This window comes from Schistocerca serialis, chromosome 1 (assembly GCF_023864345.2).
Source record: "Schistocerca serialis cubense isolate TAMUIC-IGC-003099 chromosome 1, iqSchSeri2.2, whole genome shotgun sequence".
Lineage (NCBI taxonomy): Eukaryota > Metazoa > Arthropoda > Insecta > Orthoptera > Acrididae > Schistocerca > Schistocerca serialis.
In genome coordinates this window covers 1,271,342,796-1,271,357,948 of record NC_064638.1, presented here as the reverse complement: position 1 = coordinate 1,271,357,948, position 15,153 = coordinate 1,271,342,796, and positions in this window count along the sequence as shown.

Here is a 15,153-nt window from a genome sequence, read left to right as displayed (position 1 = left end):
TTGCCAGTCAATCGCGAGCGAACCGCGACGTCCGTCTGTTTCTGTGTAGGGCTACCTGTGTTCCCTCTGAATTACGTCGATGCGTTCTAACTAGCTCCCTGTGGTTTCCCATCTCCAAAACATGCAGGTGCAGTATTTTTCTTTAATTTTTTAAGCTCTTCTCCTAACTTGATCTTGCAAGTCTACTCTCTGTGCGCGACAAAGGGTTCGCGACACCAGCTCATTTTAGCCGCACTCTTGTTCCATTCACGAGTCGTTCGCGGAGAAGCGGTCGTTGTGTCCATCGTGGCGTTTCTGTGTATGCTGAGACAGGAATATGCATTTTGGGTCGTCACTGGGGACAGATTTTCGGAATCTCCGTGTTAGACGATTGCTTTCACCTTGTTTTCCAACGCTTCCGTATCGCTTTCGGCCTTGCAGAGGAAACTGACCAGCTCCGCTCGGTACAGCCCTCTTTGTTGTCGCCTCCGCTGCCGAGCGCTGGGACGGCCCGGCTGACAGCAACAGGTGTGAGGCGCGGCGTGGCCGTCTCGGGTGTTTGGTGTCGGGTGACTGGGGGGGCAGCGGGCAGCGCCGGGTCTCTGCTTGACCCCGCCACTCAGGGAGGACACGCTCTCAGTCCTCCTAAACGCCGTTCATATCTGAACAACGTCCAACTCACCAGCTTCCTGCACACCCTCTTCTAATTCTGATGTCGAGATCCCACGATAACACTTACTCACGGGTTTCAGTGGCAGCAGACTTAACTTGTTCGGCAGGACGTATAACTTTACCAAGTTAACAAGAAAAATGTGAGTTAGAAGCAGCAATATTGTCAGAAGTGCAGGCGGGTTTTCGGAGCCAGTTTTGTGCATAACGTATCAACTACTGACCTCTTCCTCTACGTCTCATATAAATGCGTTCTTCGCCTGGTCTCCAACCTGTCTGTGCAAAAATCGGCATCCCGTCTCGACTCCGACGAACACACCTCCCAGCAACCACGCCGTTCAAACGCCTTAAACTGCGAGCGGTTACTCATTCTCCACGTAAAACCGTCATTCCGGGCTCACTCCTTCCATTATCGGCTGGACAATAACCACGTTCTGCTTCCCTGTGCCTCTCCCTTAATTTTCTGCTAACTTCTGTTTTAACTGTCGTCCAGCATTCCAAGCATTTACCTTTCTCTCCTCCCTACAATCTTCCCTTCGGCGACTCTCCTTACAGACAACTTAATTCACAACACACGTCCCAACACTAATGCTTCCCCCAGTCTCATGTCTTCCTCCCCCCTTTTTCTGAGAAGTACTGTTTCATTATTTATTTTATTAATCCATTTCACTTTAAGCATCTTTTTCCACAACCTCATTCCAGAAGTATCAAAAAGTGTGTTTTCTCTTTCATTTTCGCTGTCCATGATTAACTTCCATATAATACTACACTTTAGATAAAATAGTAAGATGCTACTTTATCTGATAACTTCTCCATAATAATTAAGCTATGGTAAACATTACCGGAATTTACTTTATTATTTACGTGAAGCGAGAAGGTTGAAGTAATAGTGAATATCTACGTTACAGTATCGTTATGCTGACAGATCTTTTTCTGTGAATCTTGCAGTCATTCAACAACATTACATCCGACACCCGCTGTTTCTTTCCCATCGTGTTCAGAATCGTAGCAGTTCTGCCTCTTTTAGTGATATGCACTTGAAGGCCCCAGGGACGAAAACGAAGCCGTTGATCTCTCCTGGCGGTCGGTGTTCTTCCAGTGAGAGGATACTTGTCATTTAGACTTTAATTGGTTTCTGTGTTAATTAATTGCCTTTTAACCGCATTGTGGCTTTAGCACCTCACAAAAAAACATATCTCGAGAAATGTTTGTTACTAAAACTACTAGTAGAAATATGTAAACATGTGAGGTGTGTACACAATAAATTTAGTTGGCTAAACATTGGTTTCTTTGGAGGAACAGGAAAATTTCATCCAGATGAAAACACAGCGATTAAGAGAATGTATAACTGAATTCTTTTCTTTTGATATTCTGTCTTGCTCTTCCTTAAATGTCGATTTTTGTTCAAGAGTAACATTACAAATGTGACGGAACTTTAATTTATCGTCTTAGTCGTCAGTGACATGTTCTTCAACCTTTCATATTGTTACTACTAGTATGGTGTTTTGACAAGCAGGTAAAGTGCCTATTGCTTGCCTGATATCTTCTGGCATGCCTATTCGCTGTCCATTTCAATGATTTGAATACTCCATGGCACCAGTGAGTAACTCCATTCAGTGTTTTTTGTTTTTTTTTTCACAACATCCTCTGCTGTCGTTCTCAGCAAATTTCTGTGTGTGAGTTACCTCTGAACGTAAGCTATCAGAATTCCATTTACAGTACAAATCCTAATTCCACCTCATAAGTCTCTGTAATGTACTGCCATAAATTTTGTTGATTTTGTTCACCTGTAGCTCGAGCCTCATCCATCTCCAAAGTGTTGCCTCTAGCCTACAGTGTAATGAATCTGAATCGCGAACAGAATAAAATTCTGGGTTGCGTGACACACTGGAATATTCTATTGCGTAACGAGTCGCGGCGGTCTTAATTCCCCGAGGCGCGCTTCTGACGCTCGCGTCCGGCTTTGTGATTCAGGACTGGTTAACGAAGCTAATTACTCGGCCTCTCCTTTTCCCCGGCCCGTGTTGTTAGTGACGTTGACAGAGCCTCCTTAATGAAGGCTGCCCGTCTCCACGGCAGCCGGTTTGCACGTAACGCCGCCCGCACTGGTCCGGGACAATTACGCCTACTGCCCCAGTAGCTCGCCTTCTCTGCGCCGCTGTTTAAGCAGTCTGCAGGCGTGTGGAAGCATCCGCAGCCGCGCACAGACGTCTTCGTGGGGTCGCATTCCCCATAACACGGGCCAGACCAGAAGGCTCAGCAATCCTAACACACGGTACAATGTTTCAGTACGTAACGCCGTTGTAAACTCAGTAATGAAATCTCTCTCTCACTACACTTGCGTGGGCTCCGGAACCGGTATTCTTAAGCCGATTTCTCAGTTCCCCTTTCGGCTGCCGATTCTGGAAATGCATTTCTGGCCTCCAGCTCTCACAATCCGTTTTAGGTCTCATATAAACGCTCACAGTATTTGAGCCGTGATTAAGTTGTCGGATTGTTAAAATGTTGGCCACTGTGAGCGAAGCGATTTCATGTGGAGTAAAGAAGAAGTAGCACTGAATTGACGAGTAAGTTACTAATTTCCTTCGTTGGTGAGAAACGAATTTTTTTCTTTGTGTTACGGATCGGGATACATGAATTCTAATATATTTACTGAATTAGCAAATTCGAACTGCTTGGCAACAACCTATATTATGAGTAGCCGGCTAAATGCTAAACTACTATACCCACTCTCGCATTCATTGGCAAAAACTCCCCACACAATCAATAGCTGTTGACAAAATAATCGCTAAATCTATGTGTAGGGTTAAAAAAGTATCTTTTCTCCTTTTTTCGTCATCAAGTTTTCTAGACATTCCAAATTATAAATTGCTGTACGCTATCTCGCTTTTAGTTGAAAAAGGCTCCCCACACAATGATTAGCTGTTGATAAAATAATCACCAGTTTCTTGCGCAAGAGTAGGAAAGTGTATTTTCTCTTTATTAAGTTTTCTAGACATTCCAAGTTTCCAGAACTTTAGCGTATAATAATGTTCCACCAGTTATCGGTTGATACTTTTTCAATAACTTGAATGATCTAGGTGAGTGTAGTAAAACAGCTGCGCAGGCATTAATTGGCGTCGGTAAGATTATTGTAAACATCTTTCCTTTAAGATTCTTATACGAGTTCCCCTTTCTCTTCCTTAGGAGTTCGCTGACATCCGTATGGAATTCATACTCTCTCTTTATCAAACAAAACAGATTACGGAAGTTCTTATAACTTCACTTTATCGTATTAACGAAATCGTTGCAGCTGATTTACAAACACCGTTCGCGCAAAACAAGGTATTCGAGGGAATCCACTATTCGATCGAACTATCAAAATCAGTTCTGGCCTCACATGTGAACTGGACAGCAAGTACCATTTTCCGAATTTCACATTCGGCCCATTGCAATTTGCGTTGCATATAAACGTGGTGATCGTAGCTCACAATTTCGTGCAACAATAACACATTAACAGTTAAAAATGCCATCACACCGAGTTCCACGTACAGTTAATCTTCCACTGATCAGAATACACACACAGATATTTTGCAGTAATAGTACAATAAAAATTTACACCTGCACAAAATCACATTTCAAATCAGATAATATGATTAATCACAATAATTTCTCTTCCTGAATATTTCTGTAGTTGGCATTTTTCATTAAAAATAGAATTTCTGATACAAAGGAAAATCATAACAGTAATAATTTTTTTTAAAAAATTTTGGTTTTACGAGTTATACTATTACAAATCGACGGTGTAAATATCCGGAACATTCAGAATAATTTGTTTCGTGCATTGTACCCAAGTGGATCTGTCTTCAAACTAGTCGTTAGATTAACTAGAGTTTCGGAAATATTCCACCTCGGTGGAGGTTAGTACAATACCAAATGTAAGATCAACGATAGCCGGTACTTCGATGAGGCAATATAATAACAAAAAATGGAACTCTATTTAATCATAAATATCAGTATCAGAATTTAACAGCTAATTCGATACGAGATGAGACTCTCAGTCCAAAACACATTATATGATAGATACACAACACCAGTTGCGCGTTCAACATGGACACAGAAGTGCGCACGCATTTGCTAGCTTTCTGCACAGCAACCACCGATTCGTATCAAGAACTTAAACACGAGAAATATTATTTTCTGGAAAGTTGCCGCTTAGACGTAGGCGTCAACGTTTTGTAAATAACATTTGTTCTAAACATGCTAACTTGTGCTTACCTTACTGAGTAATAGACTAACAAATTCAGATTTAATTAATTTAACTTTAATGGAATTTTCACCACTGGCAAAGCTTCACGCATTCGGCAAATGCTTAACTATATCACGGTTCTGATTCGACGGTAACTGTTAGTCAACTTGTAAATGATCAGATAAAGTGGTCCCCAAGTCCGATAAAGACAAGATATTTTACCTTCAGCAGATCCACTCACGTTACGGCGCTGCGGTGCTCCGTTCGGCTGGAGCGCTGATGGCCTTTTTTCTTATCAGAATAATTGATTTTCTTTCCTCTTCTCTTTCTGTCAGTAACACTGAATTTTCCGGCAGACATTCCTCTCCAAGTCCTTCTTAACCTGACAGATGCTCAGCCTGAATTCGAGAGCACTGCTGTACAGCACAGTGGTGTCTTCTTTCTTCAGTTTTACTGTTCCATACTTCCCACAGCTTGTATTATAGTATTCTACAGGTGTTAAAAATTAAATTTGAGCGATGGGATGCACGTGTTTCAATATGCGCGCCCTGCTTCTGATACGAGTGTCCTTTGTTTTAAGAACGTTGGCAGCTCACTAGCATCTCACAATATGATCGACATGAAAGGATGATTTCCTTAGGTACATGGGTAAATATTTTTTTCGACTTTATCGCCAAATTTATACGCATTAACCATACACTGAAGACACTGCCTGAAGCAAAATATAATCCATTTTTTGCTCACTTTGCCCAAACATGTTTCGGTGATGTAACACCATCTTCAGTGGGTTTCGTTTTATTCTATTGTAAAACACAAGTACATTACCAGTAAAATAGGTTACACACCGTCTCTTGCTACTGTAATAAAAGTCTTCTTTAGGCCATTCGTTTTTCCCTTTCTTTCAAGACAGGAATTGTAAATGGATCTATGCAACACGGAAATGAAAATATATTCAGTGTCAGTGAAGTGCAGGGCACTAAAAGTTTAACACCTATTTTAGAAGGCACCGGGAAACAAAACAAATCTGACCACTGGAGATACCTTAAAATAAAGCGAAACGCGTTTCTTTTAAATAAGACTTTTATTACAGTCGCAGAAGACGATACAGATATTACTTGTATAACTGCGACTAGGGAAAAGAGGCATTAAAAACAAAACAAAAGCAACACGAGTAAGTAAAGTTGTATGAGAAAACATTTAAGCTCGTAAAACGTTCATTCTCAAAGATGCTTCAAGAACATTACGTTATTCACAGCCTTTTCGTCGGGATGTTTTACAAAACGGCTTTGCCGTCTCCTGATTTCACGTTAATCTCTGGGACTTGAAAAGTCAATCGCCACTTCGAGCGAGAGACCCTCCTGTGTTTGTTTAAAACCACGTTTTTTGTAGATCCCGTTCGGAAGTTTTACATTCTGGCCCGTTCACCACTGGTGGTAATGTTATGGAAATTTATACGAATAACAACGAACATCTCATTGAAACTTCACGTCGGCGAAGCCAGTTTGGTTTTGAAAAAATACGGTCTTCTTTATTTTGAACAAAACATCATTCAGGAAATCGGGCTATCGGTGTAATAACAAACTCTGCCTGGAAGAAAAATACAGGGGAAATACGACGAACGGGGAGCCCAAATGAGGAAAAAAATTCCTTTGGTAGAATAGAAGACAGTTACTGTTTGTTGCAATATGTCATTTTCAAGTGTACGCGCAAGGTTTTGTGGTAACAGACGTTCAATAATTTGCAGAAAATTTCAGTGGACAGTTGCTGTGAAAATAGGCAGCGCTCGGGGATTCGAAGCCTGCAGCTGGACTCATGGACGGGAAGTGTGCAGTTATTTCAGTGACTCATACCCACCGGCGGTCTTTTAGCGATCGAGTGAGTCATGCTGGACACAGGAGGGCATTGCAGGCAGATCAGGGGAAATACGCATTCCCACAACGAACATTCAAAGAAAGCGCTTAAAATCGCGTGTGAAGATACAGACGTCAGAAATTTCCAAGAAGTAGCTTTCTGAGAGGAATCTACAAACAGTCTCCAGCACACTGTGGGTTGCTCCCGTTCCGTCATTGGAGATAAATTTAGAATAACAAAAAGTTCTCACACAGGCTTATAAGCCTTTATATCTCTCCGTGGTTCGGCACTGGATACGGAGGAAAGAATAGTTTGTGCAGTTTTTAGCGCAGAACCGCTAATTCAGTCGTGTTCACTGAGTATGACATCTCAGAGAATATTGTAAAATTCTTCACAACCAGGAAATATGCGGCCGTTTTTATTTGGCTATTTCTCCAGAGAATCCCCTGCTTTCCTCGTCGCCAAGACAGACAGGACGCTCACTGTATAGGATTTTCCACATCAGTCGTCCGTTTAATGTTTCCTTTAAAACTTGTTGATCAGAAAAAGAGAGACATTTGTTTTTCGTGTGTACAATCACCTTTCATAGAAAGCCTAGGACACCATTTCAAATGGCTGTCAACTTTTTGCGATTGGAGGGATACGGTCTTAAGCAGTTGTCTGTTTAATAAATTGTCCTTGTTTTAAAATACGATTTTATACGGAATATAGGATTAAAATGAACTCGAGCTCAGTTACAGATCAGGCTCTCAAATTATTTCTGGTCACTTTATCTGAAAGCTTCGCAGGTGACGAAGATTACACAACTCTCTAATAAGTGATGTAACATTGCGAAATTCTGTCACTTGAAAAAGGAAGAGAATCAAAATGTTTCGAACGCACTGACCGAAGTAATTCAACAGTTGATTTACTCGTATTAAAGTCCATTCTAAAATTTTCATTTTGGTTTTCAAGCTGTTAAATTACAAGTTCGTTCGGAAATCCTCAATATTAAGCATACTTGCAACGTGAATCAATTCATAAAACTTAACACATCAAGCCGTACTGGTCCTGCTGTGAAATTAATATACAGAACATTGCTTCAGTCAGAATTTTCATTTACAAAGTGTTGGCTATAATAACCAACAAACACAACTAAATTTAATGTAACCATATCATGTTATAAAAACGTATTTTCAAATGTATAGTAACAGTCAATAGAAATCGAAATTTAAATACGTATTTCGTTTACGATGCACCTGAAACATCATGGCCCCTTCCTTTTATATCTTTAGGGATGATTGAGGTTAGTGAGCAATCGATGAATCTATTGGCGTCAGTTTCCGCATGTATTTCATAATTACGCTAAGTATGAACTTTACATATTCCATGTCTATAAATGAGATTATTGCTTTATTACACTTCGCGCAGTTGTTTCTGTACGGAGTAAAATATGACCCGTACTTTGGCAAATGTCAGGGCATACAGCGTTAGAGAGCAGGCGAGGCCAGAAGTGGCTTACTAATAGCTGCTTGGGTGCATCGGTTGGTAGCCGTTGTCAGCGTAAGGGGAAGACTCGGATTCGAGTCCCACTCTACCAAATCGTTTCAGTCTGCCTCGACGGTTTGTAAGCGCAATGAATTTCACCCGGAATATTCTGCCTCCAGAAAAATCGAACACTTTACAGACTACCGTGGTACCTGTGAGCAATCCCACTCAGGTAGGTTTTATCGTGTTCATAATTTGTAATATGCAGTTGTATCAAAAATATTTATTGTGGTGGTTTATCTCACATCATCATATACGCTTAACTCTTGCAGTACTCCCGATAATTAGTATCATGGAAATTCATTATTAATTCTTATACAAAATTTGTGAGGTTTTCTTAAAACTTAGCATATTAGTTTCTACAGATTTTTTCTTGAATGGACTTATTTCTTTCCGTCATTTACATTTTGAAATTTAAAAAAAGGAAAAGACGCCAGAGATGTCGCCATCAGAGAAAATACTACAGAATTAATGTTGTGAATTAATTTTGGACCAGTACATTGTAGAACTAAACAACATTTGATTTGCTAACAAGTGTTTCTCTTGTCCGATAGTATAACCCTAAACGAAAAATAAATAATTTTTCTCTCTTTTCAATTCTTCTAGGGGTTTGGTGCGTAGTGTAATTGTTCACTTGAAGCATTCCTTTCGTTCCTAGTTAACTTTGTGCTAAAAATTCATTTATTTCTTTATCTAAAATTTTAGTACAAATTCGAATTAGCTAGTGTCGGATGCCAGACTAGTAATATCCTATAAAATTATGTTAGATGAAGCTACTTTTTAATGTTTCTTCTCTTTTGTCTGTCAAATAAACAGTAAGAAGAATAGTTTCTGATAAGCTTCTAAGTGAGCTATAACTTTTTGCCAATACCGGCCAGAGCAGAATATTGGTACTGCAGATTGTTCCTAGAACATTCACTGAAATGTGATTCTTCAACTAAATACATTCTCAGTTGTTCCACGACATTTCATGCGAACTGCTGGATGTCGATAACGTGCTACCACTATATTTCAGTTCAGAATCTTCTGGCCATTTTCAGGTGTATAACACCGAAAGTCCACTGAACTCCCCTATTTTAAACCCCGTCATGGCCCGCATTGTCAGAGTATACAACGGAAGATGGCGAAATATTATGGAGCAAGTTATCAACGTCCGGCAGTTCTCCCGAAATTTGATGGAACAATTGAAATTTCGTACTTTTTTAGTTCTCATCTTCCATAAAACTTTTCTTTTCTTTAGAATATTTGAAAATGATCTGCAACATCCATTCTGACTTTCTTCGGATGCATGCTGAAGTGGCTTCTACTGTAATTTATTGATTTATTTATATATTGTTATTATTATTGTTCTTCATTAGTCTTCTGACTGGCTTGATGACGGCAGCAACGATTCCCTTCCCTCCGGTAATTTCGCAGAGTAGTACCTACATCTAACATTTTCGCTAATTTTTTGCAGCGCTATATATTCCCATCTGAGAACTCCCCTACAACTGTGCTCTACATTTCTCTCTGGGTCGGGCGCTGCACTTTATCGGCAATCAGGCCGATATTCCGGTCACGGGCTTGCACCACAGATTTTACATTTCCTTTTACGGTTGCCTCTATTACCCTGGAAGTTATTTCTTGTAAGTACCTACGAAGCTGCCCCTTCCTCCAGTCAGTGTTTTCACCATCTTTCTTTCCTCTTCGTACTGCAGAAAACGTCCTCTTCACTTATCATTTCGATGAGATTTGTGGCACCCTTTTGTAACACCACATCCCGGACTCTCCGGTGCTTTTTTGTTGCCATTTTCCCCCCAATCCGTGCTCCACTTCCGTTCAGTGCTGTGCTCCAGACGTATATTCTGACAGATGACTTTCTAAATTAAGACTGTTTGAAAATAATAAACTTGTCTTGGCGAGGCTTGCTCAGTTTCCCTGTGGTGCTCCTCTTATCCCCTGCTTACTTTTTTCACCATGCGTTACACACACGTGCAGTCTTCCAGCAACGAACTGCTTCGTGTAAGATGACGAATTCAAGAACAGCCCAGCAGTAGGCCACCGTTCAACCACATGTTGACTGCGACGTTCCCACCAGGTATCGAGTCGACGCTAATGGCCACCCCCTTAACGCCGCTTCCCTCATAACCCGCGTGGCCCCCGTAATTGCGGAGTACAAAGCGGCGAGTCGCGAGTGCGGCCCCCGCCCCTGCCCCCCTGCCCCCGGCACGGAGCAGCGGAGCGCGTCCGCCCCCGACTTCCGGCGCCCCCGCCACCCTCTTCCGCTGGCGCTGCTGCTGCCCTCAATGGGGAGACTCAACAAGTCTCCCGCTATGCATGCCTCGCCTCAGCGACCGCGCACAACAAATGACGCGACCCCCATCCCCCCCCCCCTTATCTCGCCTTTGTTTCCCTCTGTGGTTATCCGCCCTCGGCGAAACTCGTGCTCGAGCTGTCCAACCGCCTGATCTCTGCCCCGTTTAGTCCTCGGCGCGACGGCTTTGATTACGGTACTGGAAAGTAGACGTAACGTGTTGCGCACAGAAGAAAAGTTTTCTCCGTGTGGAGCAGCGTCACGATATTACGGAGAAGTTTCTCCACTAGTAATCAGTTGTTATTTCATCTCTCTCTCTCTCTCTCTCTCTCTCTCTCTCTCTCTCTCTCTCTCTCTTCTCAGTGATCACAGGCCCTGTAGACCAACAATCTGCTTCCACCGCCTTCTATCTCTCGCAGCCTCTCTCCACCCTGCGGAAATTCCTAATGCTGCGATGTCCTTCTCTGTGTCATCTTTCCACCTTGTACGAGGTCGGCCCAATCGTCTTGTTGCCTGGAGAGTTCCTTCAAAGGCTTTCTTGGTGATTCTGTTGTTTTCCATTCCACATGTCCAGCCCAATGTAGTCTTCTACTTTTTAATTTCTGGATGATACTGGGTTGCTTCATGAACTGATAAATTTCATTGTTCTTTAGAATTCTCCATACACCATTCTCCAACACAGGTTCCCAGATTTTTCTCATTATTTTTCTTTCAGAAACATTCAGTTTTTCTCTTTCATTCTTTGTAAGCGTCCAGGTTTCTGAACCGTACAGTACTATGGGGTAGATAATAGTGTTGTATATCTTCATCTTTGTGGTGATTGACAAAGCATTACTTTTGAGTGGGCTGATTAGTGAGTACAGACATCTTGACCGTGAGGCTATTCTTTCATTTATATCGATTGTTATGATATTTTTACTGTTGAAACGTGATCCAAGGTATTTAAACTGGAGAACTTTTCTGAATTTAGAATGTTGGTCAATTTCAAAGTAAGGATTTGGGTTTATGACTCGACCTATTTCCATAAATTCGGTTTTCTCCATCGGTTATTCCATCGTTTATTAAAATTTGTTAAACACGTTTTTCAGAGACTGCTTCTGGTCAAACAGTTCTTCACTAAGTTGCTTATATTATTTTAATATTGTAACATGTTTCGAGGTGTGACCCAACCATCAAGCAAAACGACAATATAACAACTTTTCCCGTGAATACCACACACATGTTGACGTACCAGTTATCTCTGTTGTAGATTGCGCCGCACTACATTGAGAGCTACGTGTATTCGTGTTAAAAGTTTGTATGTTACCATTTTGCCTGATGATGTTTCATCTCGAAACATGTTGTAACATAAAATAATTGAAGCAATCTGACAAAGAATTTTGTGAGAGGCTACACTATCTGAAAAAAGTGGATACAAATTCTCCACCATGAGACCAGGAGAAGACCAGTGCAACCTTGCCGTAAACTTTCGTTTTATCCCTCTAGTGACAGTTACTTCATAACATGGAGTCGCCCTACGCCCACAAAATTATGTCAGTTACCATAGCCGTAGCAGCCTACGCAATTACATACTTCGAATAAACAGACGGAGTGCCGATTAATGTTTGATTTCACTGGTAGCGATAAAGCACTTGGAAAAGTAACATTTAAGATATATAAAAGAAGCTGTCCATGTTGTTTTTGTTGTGGTCTTCAGTCCAGAGACTGGTTTCTTGCAGCTCTCCATGCTACTCTATCCCGTGCAAGCTTCTTCATCTCCCAGTACCTACTGCAACCTAGATCCTTCTGAATCTGCTTAGTGTATTCATCTCTTAGCCTCTCTCTTCGATTTTTACCCTCCACGCTGCCCCTCAATACCAAATTGGTGAGCCCTTGATGCCTCAGTTGTCCATAGCGAACTAAAACTGAATGACGACACAAAACTAGCTATCTGATGCCAGGCAGAGTTTCATTGGAAAACTGCTAAGGAAATATAATTCATTTTCCGATAAAATTCTTCTGGTTGCGCAACCGCGCGATATAATTCAGTCTTCGTCAGGATAAAATGTAATCCACCCAAGAGATAAATTAATTACAAAGCACTCAATCGACTGGTTTTTGAGTTCCGTTCGTCAGCCTGCTATATTTAGCAAGTAGGATGGAGAAAGGGAAGATCCAAAAAAACGTTTAGTAAGTGTTTTACTTCGATCTTCGTCAAAGTCCAGTGGCAGGCGAGACAAGAGATGTGTTGTGCGTCACGAAGAGGCTTGCAGTTAAAATACCGAAAGCATTCTTTCCAAGAGGAGCCAGGCAACACATTACTTCCTCCCCCACACATCATCTCCCAAAACAGTCACGACAGTTTGAACATTTGCGCCACTGCCAAGCGCTTATGGATAAGTGCATTCTTACAGTAGCTGCACATCCCAAGTAAAAACCACAAACTGTTCCTACGACCAGTATGACAGGTATGTACACGACCGTAATATCTTAACCTATGAAGTGGGTGGAGAAGTAACCGCTCTGTTCACTCGACTGTGAGCACATCTAGACCCATGTTTCACTTGTCATGTACGCCGGTGTACCAACAATTTGCGGCTTTTATTTTTGACGTGGTCTTAGTTTAAGAATCTTCTAATCCATGGCCACTTGACAACGGCGCAAATGCCAATATCGAATGCTAGTGCAGAAAAAAATGTTTATTTTAAATGAACAGTCTTTCCGGAAATGATTTTTTTCTTCATCATATTTTTTTTGTATTGGTTGTCAGCTCTCCATCTGTATCATTTACAAGCTAACCCCTTCATTTCGGCACAGTTATTAACTCCCGTATTATTTATGGCTTGTTTTAAAAATGCCGATCTGGTCTTCCTTAGCGCTCATTTCCTTAGGTGGCTTTTGTAGAATATTTAAAACAAAATCTTTGTGGCTTCGTCTTCGTTCGATTGTTTTTCTCGATGTTCTTTCGTCACCAGTTCTTTGAAAGACTTCCTGCTTGGTTATTCTTTCCGTCCATTTTATCTTTTATCTGATTTCTCCAATGCCATACCTAAAAGTCTTCAAGAGTTTTCCTTACCCTGGCCCATGTTTGGTACCCATAATGTGATATAGTTCAAATTCCATTTTCAACGACTTTTTCGTCCCTTAACGGAGCGAGTTGGCGGACTGCTAAGGACATTGGACTCGTATTCAGGAGGACGATACTTCAGATCCCTGTGCGGCCATCCGTATTTACGTTCTTCGTGATTTCCCTAAATCGCTCGAGGCAAATGCCAGGATGGTTCTTTTGAAAAGGGTACGGCCGATCCTTCCGCATCCTTCCGTATTCTGAGCTAGCGTTCCGCCTCTAACGGCAGCGTCTTCCTTCTTTTTGAGAAAGGCATTTCCTTTTTATTCAAAAACATTACGTCTGCGTCTCCATTTTTTATTTTATACCTTCGGCGCTTGTTCCATCTTCAGTTATTTTAATACGTAACTATTTTTCTGGACCTGTTATCTTATCTCCTTTAATTGGAATTTTTAGTGCTTGATTCCTTGGATCAACCAAGTATTTATGTTCTTTTGTGTTAATTTTCATTTTGTCGTCATCTCTAAGGACTGAATGCGTATCTTCTAAGTTCGTTTGGACGTTGTTTTTATCTGGAACTGTGAAAGCTATATCATGCACAAACTTAAGGATTCTTTACCCATTTATTCCAATACGTGTACAGCATTCTCTGCACTCATTTACTCTCTATTCTATAAAATGGTTCAAATGGCTCTGAGCACTATGGGACTTAACTGCTGTGGTCATCAGTGCCCTAGAACTTAGAACTACTTAAACCTAACTAACCTAAGGACATCACGCACATCCATGCCCGAGGCAGGAATCGAACCTGCGACCGTAGCGGTCGCGCGGTTCCAGATTGTAGCGCCTAGAACCGCGCGGCCATTCCGGCCGGCTTTATTCTATACAGATGTTGAACAGGGGCGGGGATAAATTTCTTTCACATCTAACGCCTCTGGGAGTTCTTTCTTCTTCCCCTGTATCGTTTATTTTTACTATCGCTGCCTAGTTATTTATGACGACGCTATATCTTGGAATCCGCCGGAACTGCGGTGCCGGAATGCTGGGCTGGTTCCCCGGCAGCTTCGCTGGCTCTCCAGCCCCGCTCGCCCTCCACGCCACGCCGCGTTATCAGCCCGCCAGCTGTCGCCAGTTGCCGTGCAGCGTCCTGTGCCGGCGCGCCACCTGGCGGCAGATAGCGCTATCGCAAGGCCGCGGCCTTTTACGCAGACAGCGCCGCCGAAAGCCTTCCGCTCAGCGTGCGCACCTGGGCCTAGCATCGCTTTTCCATTTCCACCGCCGCCGCCATCCTTGTTCCTCGTTTTACGACGGCCTGCACCCAGTCACCGGGCGAGCCTCACTCCACTCCACACGTTTCCTTTCTCTCTCCGGAACTCCTCTCACTACTGTAAGAGCATTACTGTTCGTTGTCACAATCTTTCCTTGCAACTTCTTCCTCCGATTCATGTTCCGCGTGAAGCATCCTCATAATTTATCATTGCTTTTTCTCTCGTGTAAAACACTATTCGCTACAGTTATTTCAGCTACGCCTTTTCTGTTACCAACTTCGCCACATTTCTT